The sequence below is a fragment of the Notolabrus celidotus genome, chromosome 7 (assembly GCF_009762535.1).
Source record: "Notolabrus celidotus isolate fNotCel1 chromosome 7, fNotCel1.pri, whole genome shotgun sequence".
NCBI classification, from domain to species: Eukaryota; Metazoa; Chordata; class Actinopteri; order Labriformes; family Labridae; genus Notolabrus; species Notolabrus celidotus.
In genome coordinates this window covers 23,784,200-23,801,116 of record NC_048278.1, presented here as the reverse complement: position 1 = coordinate 23,801,116, position 16,917 = coordinate 23,784,200, and the positions used below count along the sequence as shown (strand labels likewise).

General features: G+C 41.0%; 1 long non-coding RNA gene across 1 annotated transcript; it reads right to left on the bottom strand.

Annotated features, from left to right (window-relative positions):
• Positions 1-1,162: 1,162 nt before the first annotated feature.
• Positions 1,163-16,519, bottom strand: LOC117816327. Its single transcript, XR_004631928.1, has 3 exons — positions 16,295-16,519; positions 14,802-14,886; positions 1,163-1,775 (listed from the first exon to the last, which is right to left on the bottom strand). It is a non-coding gene; the product is annotated as an uncharacterized LOC117816327 (long non-coding RNA).
• Positions 16,520-16,917: the final 398 nt, after the last annotated feature.

Here is a 16,917-nt window from a genome sequence, read left to right as displayed (position 1 = left end):
ACAGACCTGGGTACATTGCGATAACTATATGCCATTTCTGACGTAGTTGTTCTCCAGGTTTGAATGTTGACTTTGCATCTCTAGGTATTTTCAGCACAGTTGCTTCTGATGCCAAAAGCCTTTTTGCAGCACATTTTTATGTGACTTTATGTGTTTTAGATTTGCATAATTTCTGATTTTGTTAAAACCTTGCAGGAGAGCATAGTGCTTGCCCGTCGGCCACCGTACTCAACAGATGGAGAGATGGGTGCTGAGCAGGTTGAAACAGCATTTGATGAAATGGTGGACTAAATGAAGAACAAAACAATGACTGAATGTCAGAACGAGGCTGAAATGATACCAAAGGAGAGCTACAGGAATATGATCATAAATCTTTTCCTACTTACTGTGGGCATCCCTTGTTGCGCCATGTCTGAGTTTAAGCACAAAGATGAATTACACAATCCCTTCCACACACACAAACATACACGAGCACACTAGGCCCTCCTCCCTCATGCTGCTCATCTTGATAATTACCTCCCCCAGGTACTGATATGCAGGAATACACCACACACATGCTGCCACCGGGGGCACTGCGCCAGGGAGAGCAGACGGCAGCCATTCAGGGGGCAATGAGGAGAAAAAGAGGTGGAAGAGTGATGATGATGATGATGATTATGTGTGTATGTGTGGATGTGGATGTGTGTGTGTGTGTGTGTGTGTGTGTTGAGTGGGTGGTGGGGTGGTTGGTGTGTTTGTGGTAGTACTAGGAAACACGAGAGTATTGGCTGCTTAGAGACAGGCGTCATGGCAGGCATACGCTCTTCTAATTACGCAAGGTCTCCTACAGCCATTAGGAGCTGTCAGTAACATGAGGGGACGCAGCCAGCCGCTACAGAGCAGCAGTCCACTGAAATCCACATGTGCGTGTGTGTGTGTGTGTAAGCTGTGACAGCCTTTGCTTAGGTTTTCATGACACATATGTGATAGTGAGGACTTGTTTGGGATTTGATACATGGAAGTTTATACCTGTGTTTTGTAAGCATGATCATCTGGTTGTTTAAAAATCACGTTGTGTATTCAGGTCTGTGCTTGGGAGATATTTTTTTCATAATCAACTAGAGATTCATATCTGGTCCTTGGTTTGATTTATTTTATCTTGTTTTTGTTTGTCTTTGTTTATTTTTACAAGCCCTACTATTCCTTTCATAATAAAAATGTTAAATCTAACAAAGTATTTCCAATAAAACAAAAATATTTGATGTCCATCAGGGTCTCATACAAAACTGAGATCATCATCATTGATCCCAATCTGTTGGGAAAACCAACACAATACGTTGAACACTTAAATTGCACATGTATATGTATACAGGCTCTTTTTTTTTTTTACATTTATTTTAATATATTTCGTGACAAAAAAAATAAAGGAACTGTACTTCTAAAGTGAATAAAGACAGACATTTTTTGATTTTGTAGAGGGAGATTTGAAGTGTAATTATCCTTCGCAATTTGCACCATTAATACAAATTAACCAGTACTATCACAAACAAGCCCCAGGGTCAGACATCACACTGCTGTCTGTACCGAGGTCAGAGTCCATGTCATGTCTGTCTGCACACTGTCCCCCTGCTCCTGGCCTGTGTTTCACTGGATGAGGGCTGTTGGGTTTTGTCCCCTCTGATGTTCTGTCACAGCTGGGATGGGATGAAGTTTACCAACCTGGCAACTTGCCAAGAGAGTTTGTAGATCTGCTGCTACTGTACTGAGCTGTACACCTGCACCTGTGCACCTGTTCACTAAGTCCACACACACACACACACACACACACACACACACACACACACACACACACACACATACACACACACACACAAACATGTTACAGGAGAAGGCACTCAAGCCAGGGACAGAAATGCTGCTGTTTATTAGTATAAGACAGCTTTTACCAAAATATGAAAACATCTTCTGACAAAGAAATTAAATTTTGTTGTAAAATAGTGGAATTTTATCAATCAATATACCTGTTATGGAAATATTTGACAGTCTTGGTTTTCCTGTTAACCACCCAGCCTTCCACGTTTTCAGTTTGTGTAGCGTTTCAGTGCATGACTAAATACATCTTCTTATGAGCCTCAACTGGACACCATGCTTCAAATTAGCACAATAATCTATTCTGCTATGGTCTCTACCAACCTGAGGGACCTTTGACATTCTATAGGTAAGTTTAATGCATGTCTTGGTTAGCAGTTTCCTGCTCTATCCACTGTTGTATCCTCTCTGAGTAAAAGCACAAAAGCCCCCAAATATAACAATACATTTAAAGCAAAAAAACAAACAAACAAAAAAACAAACAAAAAAGAAAGCAATCCAACTTTGGAGTGAGTATGTTTTAAATAACTAGTATAAAAGGGCAAATAGTCCTGGAATTGACTCAAACTCAAACAGTACAAACACACATGCAAACACTGTTATGTATGAATAACTTGTAAATCTGCATGCAGGGCAATTGATGTCATGCTGAAATACAAGATGCATAACGCATATTAAATAAGGAAGTATAATACAATAATTAAGTATGAAAAGTCATTTTTTTGTTGGTGTTTATTGGTCATCAACAAAACTCTTACCTGTTCCCTAAAAAATACACAGCCAAATCTGACAGCAACAGGTACATTCTCAGGGGAACGTCAAAAGGTCTTCTGGAAAATGTAGGACGTCATTAACTTAAATTGACATAGATGAGAGAGGTTGTTGGTGCAAGGAAATAAACATGAAATAACTGCTGGGATGCACTGAACACAGATTGATTACATACAGCAGTGCACAGTGAGTATGTGTGGGTGGAATTTAATGAAAGAGCCAGAAAGAGCACATTGGGACAGGTGTGTGTGTGTGCGTGTGTCTGTGTCTGTCTGTGGCTGTTTGTGTGTGTAATAGGAAGAAGCTTTTATATGTGCTGATACACCTCCACATCCAGGATGTATTTTGCCCCTTTTACTTTTCTCCTTTCATAGAAAAAAAAGTGTGGAAGAAACCAAGCTGAACACAAACAGTCCTCTGTGGATCTCCAGCACAGTGTGGCCGAGCTACGTCACACTGTGTTGTCTACCAGCACACTGCAGCTGCTGTAGTGATAGCCACACACACACACACACACACACACACACACACACACACACACACGCATGCACTCACACTTCTCTTCGCCTGTCCCTGGTGCCTTCCCCTTTAAAGAGACGCACGGGTGGCTGCGCTCCACTTGACATGTGGGCCTGTATTCTCACCTTAGAGACAGAGGATGGGCATGGTTGCACGCTTTGATGGCTTAATTACCGCCGTGGAAACAGGAGTGGCTCGAGAAAGAGGGAAAAAGAGAGAGAGCAAACGGGGAGAGCGAGAGTGAGAGTGGGAGGGAGGAGGATTGAGGGTTATGTGCAAGTGTTAGCGGCACTGATAAGCATGTGAGGATCATTAGCGTGAGGCTAAAATGGCACAGAGGTCTCATAAGGCATCCTAAATGTATGTGCTATGTGCTTTGAGGGGAAATCTGAGGCTTATTTAGGCTCATTGAATAGGGCAGATTTGTATGGTTGGTGATCATATTATAACTGTCCCCTGCTGAGATATTGCATTGATTTCTGTTAAGCTGCTGCCTCCTTTAATTTAAAACATTTACCCAATGCTGAAACACAGACACACAAGATTCTGTTTTTTTTGTAAGAAGATACCATAAAAAGAACAAAACCAAAACCCACATTTACTTCTTAAAAATAATTTCTCTGTTGCTGAAGCCTCATAAAGCTTACACCTCTTTGCCTCTATGTACAATCGATCAATCAATCTTAATTTATATGTCCCCAATTCATTAAGAGTATTATTTCAAAACACTTTACAAAAAGAGCAGGTTAGGCTGTACTCTTTGTTATACTATTTACAAGGACCCAAGACTGAGATAAGATTCAATCTTATCTAACTTAATCCTCCCCGAACAAAACACTTCCTAGCATTTAGCAAGTAACAGTGGCAAGGACAAACTTTCTTTTACTGGCAGAAACCTTCAGTAGAACCACTCATGTTGAACAGCCATCTGCTGCGACCCTGTTGGGCTTTGAAAGTGGAACTCAGTATGTAAGTTCCCTCGGCAGTCTAAGCCTATAGCAGCATAACTACGAACTGGTCCAAGGCTGAACCAGCTCTGACAATAAGCTTTATTCAAGAGGGGAGTTTCAAGCCTACTCTTAAAAGGAGAGAGGGTGAATGCCTCCTGGACCCTAAATGACTCCAAAGGAGAGGGGCCTGATAACTGAAACCTCTACCTTCCATGCTATTTTCAAAGACCACTTGCAGGTGTGCATTCTGGGACCTTTTCTTCTAGAGGGGTAATAGAGCACTATGAGCTCTTTAAGATATGAAGAAGCCTTACCACCAAGTGCTTTGAAGGTCAGAAGAAGGATTTTAAATTCTAGCCAGTATGGAACTGGTAGAGAAACTATTGAAACACTGTACTGAATGAAATCAATACTCTGCACCACAGGCTACTTAATACTGTCATGAAAAACAATAGATTATTCTTGTCACCTAACCTGTCCTGATTCTGCAAAACTCACAAAAATATTGATACCACACATTTAACATCATTCATAGGATTTGTTGTTAAGCTTACTTTGAGGTTTAAATTTCAATGTAGGATGAATGGAAGGTGGTGGATGTCACAAGGTATGAGTTGTATGAGGTTGCATTCTTGCACATTTTGGACTTTCTTGTGTTGACAATACAAAAAAAATGAAATGACACTAGTTTATAGTTTACTTTATACATTTGTGTTTATGTGTGCTATAGACATTCTGCTAGCTCAACACAGGTTCAAAGCATTTGAACATTTACCAAATGATTAACATTTCAAATCAATCCTCAGACACTTAAATATCCATACATTAGGGCACTGACAAACAACAAAACTGGTGCCCCAGTTGGTTTTTTTTTCTCATTTGGGCTTTTAAATCCCAGCATGCATCAGTAAGACCTTTTTAATTAGCATCACATGATTTGAATGAGGGTCAAGCCCCAAGACAGTTTCCTTGATATGACTTAAGAATACGGCTAGCAATAAATATGAAGAGGGTTTAAGTCCCAATTAAATGCATTAGATGTGTGTTTTTTTTACCCTCAGTCTGAATGCTGTTTTAAACACAAGTGAGAAACATTATTTCATACGCAGATCTATGAGCATCTAAAAAGTTAAAAACACACACAAATCAAATGTGTAAACATACTACAATAATTTATGTCCGTTCTGTACACACCTCAAGCGAAGCCAAAAAAGTGTCAGCGTGGCGATATTGGAGCCCAGTGGTAAAAAACGATAATGGCACACACACTCGCCATAAAGCATGGCAGCACCCGGGTTGCGTGGCAGGGGAGCGGACCATTTATCTTGGGGAAGAGGAGCTCTGTGCTCTGAGGCCCATCTGTCTCAGGATGGGGGGTGGGGTTGGGGGTTGGGGGGTTGTGGGGTCGAGCTGGGTTTAATTGAAGATTATCTGCTTAATTACTCAAGCAGAGCCGGCGTTAAACAGCCATGGATTAAGAAAGCGTCAGTGAGGCAGACCTTGGGGTCCGGTGATGCGCTCAATTAGCAAGAGGGCCTAGATATGCGTCTCCCCTCCTCACCCATCACTGCACTGGGACTGATCCTGAATGCTAAGAGACTGGCCATGGAGATCATAAACACACAGCTGAGTAACTGTAAACGCACATACAAAGTCAAAGTGCAGTCATAAGATCTGGACTTTTCTTTGTTATACCAGCTTTCTTTACCCTTTTCACTCAAGCTGCCCAGGATTACTGGAAATTACATTAATAATGAACAATGCCTCCTGTAGAGATTTTCATACAATGCTAAAGTTCAGAGCCAGTGTAGGATGTAAAGTGCCCTGGTGTATGCACCAAAAACATTGTTGGCTCTGTGTTCAAACTGAAACAGGCTATGTTGTAGGGAGCTTGTTGTTTTGGGTACACTTTAAAAAAGTGTTTGTAAAAAAAATTTCTAAAAAACAACATTAAGGACAGTAAAATCAAAAAGTGTGTATCATCATAGTTGATACATGAAATCACTGTTAAATAAAAACAGTGCAAAACACAATTTTCGGAAAATAAAAATATAGACAAATTAGTAGGAAAATACTGTGATGTATAAAGCGTGTTATTACTAAAATTTACAATATCATTCAATCTTAATTTTCAGATTTTGCTGGTTTGTACATTTAACATTTTGCAAAATCATTTCCACAGAAACAGCTCTTAAAATATGGTTTATATTTGCTGAATGGTGTTGTTGTGAAGAAAACAACATACCAGCAGTCTGCACTTAATGGTAAAATCCAGAAAGTCCAGTTTGAGAAGTAGAACCCTTACTTTAAAGCCATTGTTAGGAGTTCTGAACTGGTTGTGAAGCATACTGAAATTGATACTGATACCTTGGTAAAAAAGTAAGGGTTTGGAGTTGTGTTGTTGGTGAGTGTGCAGCACTACAGTCTTTTATACAGAAGATTGTAGTGTATTGCTTGTCATAGCCACAATCTGTCTTTAGATTTTACACTCACACTCAGATATAATGGTTATAGAGAATTTTGAAAACTTTAAAAAGCTTTATCCAGATTTTTGCAGAATAGTCACACATTAACTTTCTTTACTGTTTTACTATTATACCTACAATCTTTTCTGCCTTCAGAACACCTCAGTCCCTCCTGTACATGCTCCCCATCCCTCAACCTCTGACAGGCCTCAGTCTGTCAAGCTGGGGCTGTTACCCCAAAGTTAATACAGCCAATACTTACCAAGAAATGCACATCAAAGTGTTAAGGGCATTTTTGTTGCAAAGGAGGGTTTGTCATTATATTGTTGTGAAATGGTCTTTCTGTATTCTGTTTGCTTGCTTCTAGATTCCAGGTTAACTTCAGCAGTCCATACTGTGTATTTAATCATGATGTATTCTTAACCTTTATCGTCTTTAGCGTTCGATAGTCTTCCTTAACAACGCAAAACACAAATATTTTGAACTTCTCATACCACATGAATAAAGCAAGAAAAGACAAATCAAGTCAGCCATAAAATTATAAAAATATGCAATTGTTATGCAGTCAAAAAAAAAAGCATTACAGAGAACCTTTTGTTAAAAAAGGAACAGAATTTACAAAACATCTCAACAAAAACTCGCAAAATAATAACCTGACAACTAACACTCAAAAACAGTTCAATGTCAAACAACTGATACAAAATATCTTTGAGAGATTTTAGAATTTTGTTTGAGTGACTTTATGACTAATACTTTTGATTGTCATACAATAATAATAAGAAAAATTCCAGGCTAAAGAAGCTCTTTAAAGAAATATTTCACTATTAAGACACAACTAAGTTTTACTTCCGCTGTTAGCTCTGATAAGCACACTTTGTTACAGTTAAGAGCCGAGCATACAGTATGTTGATGTATTTATATATTTTTTAATGTTGCTCTTATTCCTCCTCTCTTCCTCTCTGGACCCAGCAGCAGTGTGATATTGATGAAGCTGGATGTCAGGAACTGACCGCCCCCCTCTGTGTTGCCCTGATATCCCCTCTGGTGGATGGCTTATTTATATCAGACACCTTGATGTTTGAAGGTTTAACCTCACCTAAAAAAATCTATCCCCTCATTCATCCCCTCGGACATCCCAGTTTTCATCATCTACAGTTGTCTGTTGTGTGTGTGTGTGTGTGTGTGTGTGTGTGTGTGTGTTTGTGCACTGTTTCACCTCTATGCAGACACGTCCTTTGGTTTAAGAACTGTTAAGTGAAATTAGGTGAGCCCTCCCTCCACTTTAACTACTGTAATGAAAGTTGTGAATTCCTCTTCATGCCATTGGGTTTTAAAAGGTTTTAAATGTTTTCACAGCACTCATTAGGAATAACACAAAGACAAACGGACGTAAAAAGTTTGCTTTTATATAACATCCGTCTGGACGGTTGCCATGGTGACCGGCACAAAGACAGAAGTGAAGGAGTGACATTTAGAGGTAGGTTACCTATGAGTCATCCCCCCTTCAACTTAATTAACAGCTTCACCTACACAACAACATATTGTCTGTGACTGCAGTCCAACTGTGCGCCTTATATGAGGATTTAACAGTCTGATGTCTGACTAACAGAAAGTAACACAACTTGTCAGGTAAGGATTTAAATATGAAGGTCTGTTTAGAACATTACAATGATTCATTATGAGTAGTGCCCTGACATGGGGATGGACTAGTTTTGATGTCATGTAAGGAGGTATATGGTGAGGGACTAGTGTGAGCTCTCTGGTGTGGAGTTAACATGACACCAGGCTGAAGGTGTGAGGATGTGGTTAGAGTCTATCAAAAAGGACAACGCAACTCCTGTGTGGTCTGAAATGTGGTCTGGTTTACTGAAATGTAAGTAATATTTCTACATGTATCAATGTGAAAAGCAGCTGTTAAGTTTTCTTGGTGCATTTGGCACACCAACACATGTTTCCTCCAAAATAAATCCATGAAACTTGCATAATTGTCCACAAACATATTCAGCACCATGAGCTGAAATATTTTTGCACACCTTTAGCTTCTGTAGTAAAATCATATTTTGGCTTGTATTGTTGCCACAGGGCGGCTGTGGCTCAGTGGGTAGAGTCGATCGTCTATCAATTGGAAGGTTGGCGGTTCGACCCCAGCTCCTGTGGTCACATGCCGGAGTATCCTTGAGCAAGACGCTGAAACCCCAAATTGCTCCCACTGTTGTTCAGTGGTGTGTGTTAAAGTAAACAAATGAGATTAGCTAATACTGATGGTCCCTTACTAAATAGCAACCTCTTCCATCAGTGAGTGAATGGGTGTGAATGAGTGAATGCGATGAGTAGTGTGTAAAAGTGCCTTGAGTGGTCAGACAGACTAGAAAAGTGCTATATAAAACAAGTCCATTTACCATTTTACAATTTATGTAAATTAAAAGTCATAACTACACCATGATATTTTTTTGGCATGTCTTGAGCTGAAATTGAGATTTTTATCCTCAAATGATAAAAGTGGATGTAACTGAAGGTTACTAATAGGGTATAACATCACTTTAAAGACTACCATGAAACCCCAGTTGGTTCACACCATCCCCTTTTTTTGCCACCTCTGCAAGAAAATCTCAAGAGGTGTCTGCAGTCTTCTTCTACGTCATTGTATAAATAAAGCTGCAATCTTCTAAATCCTTTAAATATGAGAACAAAAAGCTGTGAAGACAAGAATAAAATATTTTCTGTTCTTGTCTATTAGCTTAGAAAGATCAGAGGGCAGCACAAGGGCAGGTGTGGATATTTTGTTTTTATGTAGATATTTCAGACTTTACCTGTCTGACAGTGCAAAAAAAATCAGAGGAAAAATACATGAGCAACACAGGGGAAAATAGAAATGTTTGGTGTCACTTTGCAGGGCTCTGATTTAATAAATCTCTCTAAATCCATATTTTCTGCATTAAAAGCAGGAAGGGTGTGGCAGTTTAATCTGAACCCTGGGCTACAGTGCCACTGCATTTCAAGTGTGAGGAGAGGAATTTAATGAATGGAATAACTTTCTTCCAGATTCCTGTTTTTTTTTCTTGCCTCCAGAAACAAAACTCAAACCATATCTGCATTACACTCACAGAGACACTCTGTGTGAGGATTTACTTTAGTTAGAAATTAGAACTACAAAACAGTGCCAAGATATTATGTCACAAAATACTCTACATCCACAGCTGGGCACACAGTTAATCAGTTAATCAGTTAACTATTGGGGTTACTTCTTTTATGGACTTTTAACATGGACATTGAATTGAATAACGGATGTCGAAACCTTTAGTGTCCATTTAATTTGGTTTACTTTAATCATTTTTGCGTTACCTAACTTCCCTCTGTTTCACCTGATGCCGGCCTTATAGAGATTTGTGAAAGACGTCCAAACTTCTCACCACCTTATGTCACCAGTGTACCTCTGACTGACTTGCATTGCAGAAATTTGGAAAACAGTGAAGACATACTTGGTTTACCCGTAGTCAGTTTTTTTCCCTGAGACAGAAGAAGGATCCAAACCCTACCCTTACATGGTAAGATGGATCACAGACAACTTGAGCAAGAGCATATGGCCTTGGTAAATTTGAAGTAATCTGTGGAGCTTTATGGATATAATGTGTTTGGATAAAACCTTTTACTGGACTTGGATTGTTGGGACCCTTTCTGTTGCAGCAGGAGGGGAGGCAGACTGTCAGACTTTCAAAAGTTTGAAGTTAACATTGACCTCCTTTATTTGAATAGAATCAACAGATTAATTGCTATCTGAGTTTATGTCTGAGTTAATAGGTTAACAGATGAACGGTTGACAGAGTTCCATTTTTGATGCCCACCTCTGACTAAATCATCTTGAACTTATAAAACTCTTTAATACAAGTAGAATTTGTAGCCATTGGTCCTCTGGTTTACGTTTTTAGTCCAGCAGTTTTGACCAATCACATTCCAGCTGACTTTGGCTGTATGCAGGAAAACGATAAATGTGGATATGTGCAAAATACAATCCATCAGCTTATACCTACCCAGGGTTCAGCTTTTTATTTGAATACATAGTTACATACAGTAAGAGCATTTCACTATGATGTTACAGATGTTCTCTCTTGAATTCAACATCCTCCTTGGGGAGCTGGTTTGGCCTAAGAGGTCATGGTCCTCAAGTGAGTAGGTCAGGTTCAATCAATCAGACAAACTTTATCTATAAAGCGCAAATTATCAATCAACTTTCGATTCCAACCTGCAAAACCTTTCCCACATGTCCCTCCCTGCTCTCTCTCCTGGTGTCCTACTCTATCCACGGTCATATCCTATCTGAATAATGGCATAAATCCATCTTCATCCTTCATGCTTTTTTTTTTTTTAAAGAGTTGTATGAGGTACTTGTCTTTAATAAGTGTATTGAGAAGCTGGCCAGAGAACTAGAACTGAAGCTAGGCTATCAACCGCTGAAGACAGGGTCAATTCTGTCATGCAATATAGTTAATTTAACAAACTGAGACCCAAACACTGATGTCAGTAAAAGTTTACACTCTATTTGAAAATATACAGATCTTTACTTTGCAGCTAGAAGCCCATTTGTTTTTGTGCTCGTGATATGACATATACGTCTTCTTCCTGCACCAACTGAGCTGAGTTGCAAATGAAACACTGCAGACCACTGATTAGTTGGAGAGAAGTGTCATTTAAATAATAACCTCCTGACACCCCATAGATCAGATGAGGTCTTCAGTGGTTACTTTGCAAAGTGACAGATGAGACATACAAATCACAACATTAGCATTCATGACCTATTTGTTAGGTATACTGCATTAAGAAGAGCCTGCCTTGCGATATACTGCAAACATGATGTGAGGTCATGTGTTCAGCTCTCTGTTTAGCAGTTGATTGTGGTCTTTTGAGGACTGAGGCTGCTGCTTTTTGTAGTGAACCCAAAACAGCAGGTAAGTATTCCACCGCATATATTTAGATTTTCATAAAACAAATGCAACATTAACAAATCAAAACATATTTTGTCTGAATATACTGTAAACGTGTTTTGATGTGTTTAAAGGTCTAAAATGTTGGCAGGTCTGCATGTTTATGAACAATCCAGCCAACTCTTGTTTTGTTTATATATTTTTTTCTCCCATCAGTGAGCCGCAAAGGCCCCAAACTCCACAACACAAACACATCCAGGCTCCCAGTACAGTATTCCAAGGATAATTCTGTTTTTCTGACAGGCTTGTGGGAGCAAAAGATAGAAACAGTGAGAGAAAAAAAAAAGAGAAAACGAGACAGAGGGGTGGGAAAGGTGGTTTGGTGGGAGTGCAGTGGGAGGCGGACAGGTGAAGATTTGGTTCAGCCTGAGTGCTTCGCTCATGCAGCGGAAATGCTGAGGAGGTCAGTCACCAGCCACCCCACCCCCCTCTGCATCCACCTCCATCTCTGTGTCACTCTCCTCTCCTCTGTGCGCCTTATCTGTGCTAGTATTTCCTTTCCTCTCGAGCCACGTGCCATTTTGACAAACAGATTTATTGGTTACGTCATATTTCTTCCCTGTTTTAATCAAATGCCGGGGCGGCGGGGCTGACTCGTGCTCAGATTAATATCACCATTGATCAGATTGGATGGAGGTGTCCTCGCACCCTTACCACACACCAACCCCTGCCCCCCCCACCACCCTTACACACACACACACACACATACCCACACACACACACACTCTCTTTCGCTCTTTCATTGCCAGGAAACTGCTTTGCACTCTAAAATCCTAGTCATATGCCTCTCCCCTGTGTGGGTGATTGAAGTCACACATTCATACTTCATATTTACGTGTGTTAGCTCGTACAGCATTTTGACGCGTGTTTGCAGACAAGTGGTTGCAGACTCATCTGTGTTTCACCTCTTTGCCTTCATTCATAATTGCTTTTTTCTCCTTATTCATGGTGAAAAAATCTGAAAACAATACAAGTGCAAGACAATAGAAGAAATACAAAACATGGTGTTGAAGGACACATGGAAAGAGACAGAAAGAGTTATAAAGTAAGCTGACGAAATCAAAGCTGAAATCAACCGAATAAAAAAAAGCAGACAAGTTGTGTATGATGGTCCTTAAGTCGGTGAAGAATGAAATGAGAGCAGGTATCTGTGTCTAAATCTTAGTGATTCTTAGTGCAAGTTTTAGAAATGCCCTGCAAATGTGTAGACGTGTTGTTGTCTGAAGTTACTGAATTCACACATATTTGCAATGCTGTGTTTGTTAGGGGCACAAAATGGGACACTGTGGTTGATAGTGAGACTCAAATACAGAGAATGAGGAAGTGGATGCTGAGGTAGAGAAAGGCAGGTGCAGCAGCCAGCCACACAAAGAAGACATTTTAACACACCATGGTGTTCAGGGCTGGTGGCAACCGTCAGCACTGCTCCTTCCTTCGCCATCCACACCCCTAACCCCCGCAACACACACACTATCACACCACCTTTACTACCACTCTGATAGTGCGTGCATCCACCCTCCCTGCCACACCACATTCATCTCCCCGGCCTGCCAGTCACACAGCCGCAGCCCTCCTCTCTCCCCTACGTCGATCATGCGTGACATGGGGGTCAGCAGCGAGCAGCGGCGGAGCGAAAAGCCTCGGTACACCCCTCCCTCATCTCCCTCTCTTCCCTGCATTGCCCCCCCCCCCGGGGTGTGACCGGGGCCGGCGGTCTGCCGCACGCGCAGGGAAATTACCACACATCTTTGTTGCTAAGTGCACGGGTGAGTGATGAACAGAAGCGGCCTTTGGCAGACGCTAACTGCAGGGGTGTAGAAGGAGGTGTGAGTGGGGGGCATGGGGGAAGGGGGGAGGAAAAATGTAAAGAGAGAGAGAGAAAGAGAGCGAGAGAGTGCTGGGAGGGAAGTGGCGGCTGGTGGTGAAAGGATGGGAGGAAGGGGGATGGGGGTGATGAGGAGGATGGAGGGTGGAGCGAGGAGCCGCAGCCTTCTGATTAAGGGCGAAAGACTGCTAGCTGAGGTGGAGGGGAGGGGAGGGGAGGAGGAAGAGGAGAACAGAGTGAGTGAGAAGGGGAGAGAGACGGGGAGAGGAGATAGAGGGAATGAGAGAAAGGAGACAGAGAGGAAGGGGTGGGGGAGGGGCAGGGGGACAATTAACGAAGCTCAAAGCCTCTGCATCTCTGAAAAGCAAGGAAAGGGAGGCAGACACGGAGGAGAGCGGGCCGGGCTCAGGCTGGTGTTAACAGCCTGTTAGTTCTGCCCTCTCTTTTCTTCCTCTCCTGCCTCTTTGTTTGTGATTTGGTGTTTTGAAAAATGTGAGCCGGGATTACGCCAGGATTTTGGGGAAAAAAAAATCTGTTTTTTAGAAGTACAACAATAGTCTGCTAGGTTTCCATAAAGCTGCTGTAGCTTAGAACTGTTGATTATCCACTTTTTCTGCCTCAAAATCTTTAAATTCAGTTTGTATAAGTCCATTATGTAGCCTGAAAAGTTGAAAAAAATATTCTCAAAAACAAAAAAGTTAAATAAAAAGGTGTAAAAACAATGCCTCCACTCACATGCACGAGCGCCGCTGCTTCGCAACCATATGATCGTGACTGATTCAAAATCGGTCCTCAGCTCACCATTTGTGTTTTGCACAACGTCAACTCATGTCTCACTCAGCGATAAGAAAACACCAAAACATTATCAGAGTGAAAGTTAAAAACACAAACAAACATGAAACAGGAGGCGAGCAGAACGTCAGGACGGGATTTGATTGGTTTCATGTTTTGGCTCCCAAAGGCAGGGATTGGTTGGTGTTTTCCCAGGTTTACTCTGGCTGTAGATAGCGGCTTTTTTCACTCTTTTTTAAGAACACATTATGTATTGATTGACATCGGGACATCAAGATAGTTTTAACCAGTATAACAAAAAGTGTATCTAAATCAAACTACCAACCCCAGCTTTAAAAGGTTAAAAAAAAATGCTAGATAGAACACAGATTTTGGGAGTGCTCCTAAAGTCTAAAGTTTAAAAACATTTTTTTTCACAACATTTGAAAATGAATAAAGTAAAAGAAAAAGCACCGCGTGGTATATGTAAAAAAGTGAAACCAGATCATGATGTTCTGAATAATCAAGGTTCAACCTTCTTATCAGAGTAACAAATTCATGCTGAACTTAGAACAAGTGCCATTTAACATTATTGAGGGAAGGAAGCCAACCCCACGAACACTGGATGAGAGAGATGAGAGAGACGGAGAGAGGGAGAAAGAGAGAGCAGCACCTGTGTCATTGTTATGCCTGTTGCCTGGTAACAACATTCTTCACTGTGCAGCAAACGGAAGCCATGCATGAAGAAAGCCGTCCTCCTGGAGAAAAAAAAAAAAAAGAAAGAGTAAAAGAAGAATTCTATATTTCACGGATGTTTTTTGAAGATGGCGTTTCTGGTGGGATCCATCATCTCTGTGTTGATTTCAGCTCAAACAGCTGTTGACAATGAAATTAACTTGAAGTCAGCAGCAATATCTCAGTTTGTAGAAGCATTTTAAAAGACTGGGTTTTACCTTCAAATACAAAGCTGCACGAACAGACTTTGATCTACCCAGGGGTTCTCAGACACAGACCTGTGCTGTGGTAAGGTTTGGATCCACTGGTCTTATAGGGGTTGAATGCATTGCTCTCTTATCGTTCACAAAGACTACATAGGCTACTTATATTTGTAATAATTTGGCTAACCACCACATGCCAATCTGATTTGCTTTGAAACACATGAACCCCCTACAATTCTACAATTCTACAATTTCATTTAGCTGACGCTTTTGTCCAAAGCGACGTTCAACACAAGCAAGAATTTAGACTGGAGGGAAAAACCTTAGTGAGTGCGACAAAGTGCTTCAAGTTGATTGTCCACAAGTTCTGCCATCAAGAGCCAGAAGAAGTGCTAGGTGTTTTGTTTTTTTTAAAGAAAATGTAGCCACAGCTTATCACAACAAATAATTCAAGTCAACAATATCGTTCAACATTCAACAGCATTCAATATTCAGTGCTAAACATTCAATAAGAGCTGGGTTTTAGACCTTCTGATTCATTCTACCTCTGAGGACAAAGAGGAGAAGGGTCAGGTTAAGTGCCTAAGGGCCCGATTTACTAAAGGTTTGCGTGTATAAAAACACGTTCAAACTTGATAGCGCGCGCAAAGCAGATGTACTAACCGGGTGCACCGAGGATTGCGTCCGTCAAATGAGATAAATAGCACTCGCTATCCATTTTGCATGTTTGCCTTCATGAATATGCAGAATACATGTAGATCATCAGAACGCGCAAAATACTGTGAGGAGGAGATGCAAATGTAATCATTTAGCACACGCAATGTGATCTATCAAACCTGAAGCAGATAGCGTGCGCTGTATTTGCGTCTATATTTAGCACGTTTGAAAGGCAGGTGCAAACTGGCACAGCATTACGCACACATGGCTGCGGTCACTGTAAAGCTCATCATAACATCGCTTTACAAGATGCCCGCAACAGCAGGGCTTACAAGCATTGCTACATTTTTTAGTCAATCAAACCAAGAAAACAAACAAATAATGATAATAACACAACACAAATTCAAAGCAGTTCAGCACCACGCATCGTTCTGACACCCACTTTAACTCTTTCAACTAATGAGAGCACATTAGGTCACTGTATCAACAGCTACAAAGTTTAGTAAAATTGGCACAGCGGCCCACATGTTCACATACAAACAAAAACTCAATATGAACTAGGCCTACTCACCACTGTTTGGACGAGCCTTAAGCTCCGCAGACTTGTCCGTGGTGCGCTGTATGTCCATTTTCTTTGAGCCGTCATTCTCAATGTACAGTACAACATGACATGTCCTCAAACATGTTCACAGTTCCATTTAAGCTGGTGAATCTTTGGGACAGTTGCTGGATGATGACATCAGGCATTAAAAACATTCATCGGCACATCTTCTGTTTTGTCTCACAGCATTCACCTTTTCACAGATGGCCTCCCAAATCACGTTTCTAACTCTGAGATGTCTCTGCTGGAGTTCACCGATGTGTTTATTTCCCTCCTCCACAAAGCTCTCCAACTCCATGGCTTCAAACTTCAGTTATGGCTTAAGGCCACTCTGTTCTCTCAAACTCTCCATGGTGACAGCCGATGGCACATGCGAAATCCTCATTAAAGGGCGATCCGCACCACTTTTGCACCTGTTATCATTTGCGCACGCAGTCATAGTAGATCACACGCAACACGCCCAGAAATAGCACATGCAAAATTATTATTTGCACACGCAAATTAGTGCTCGTTATTTGGGATCTTAGTAGATCAGGCCCTAAGTGTTCCCTGAACAGTTGAGTCTTCAGGCATCTCTTAAAAGAAGAAAGGGA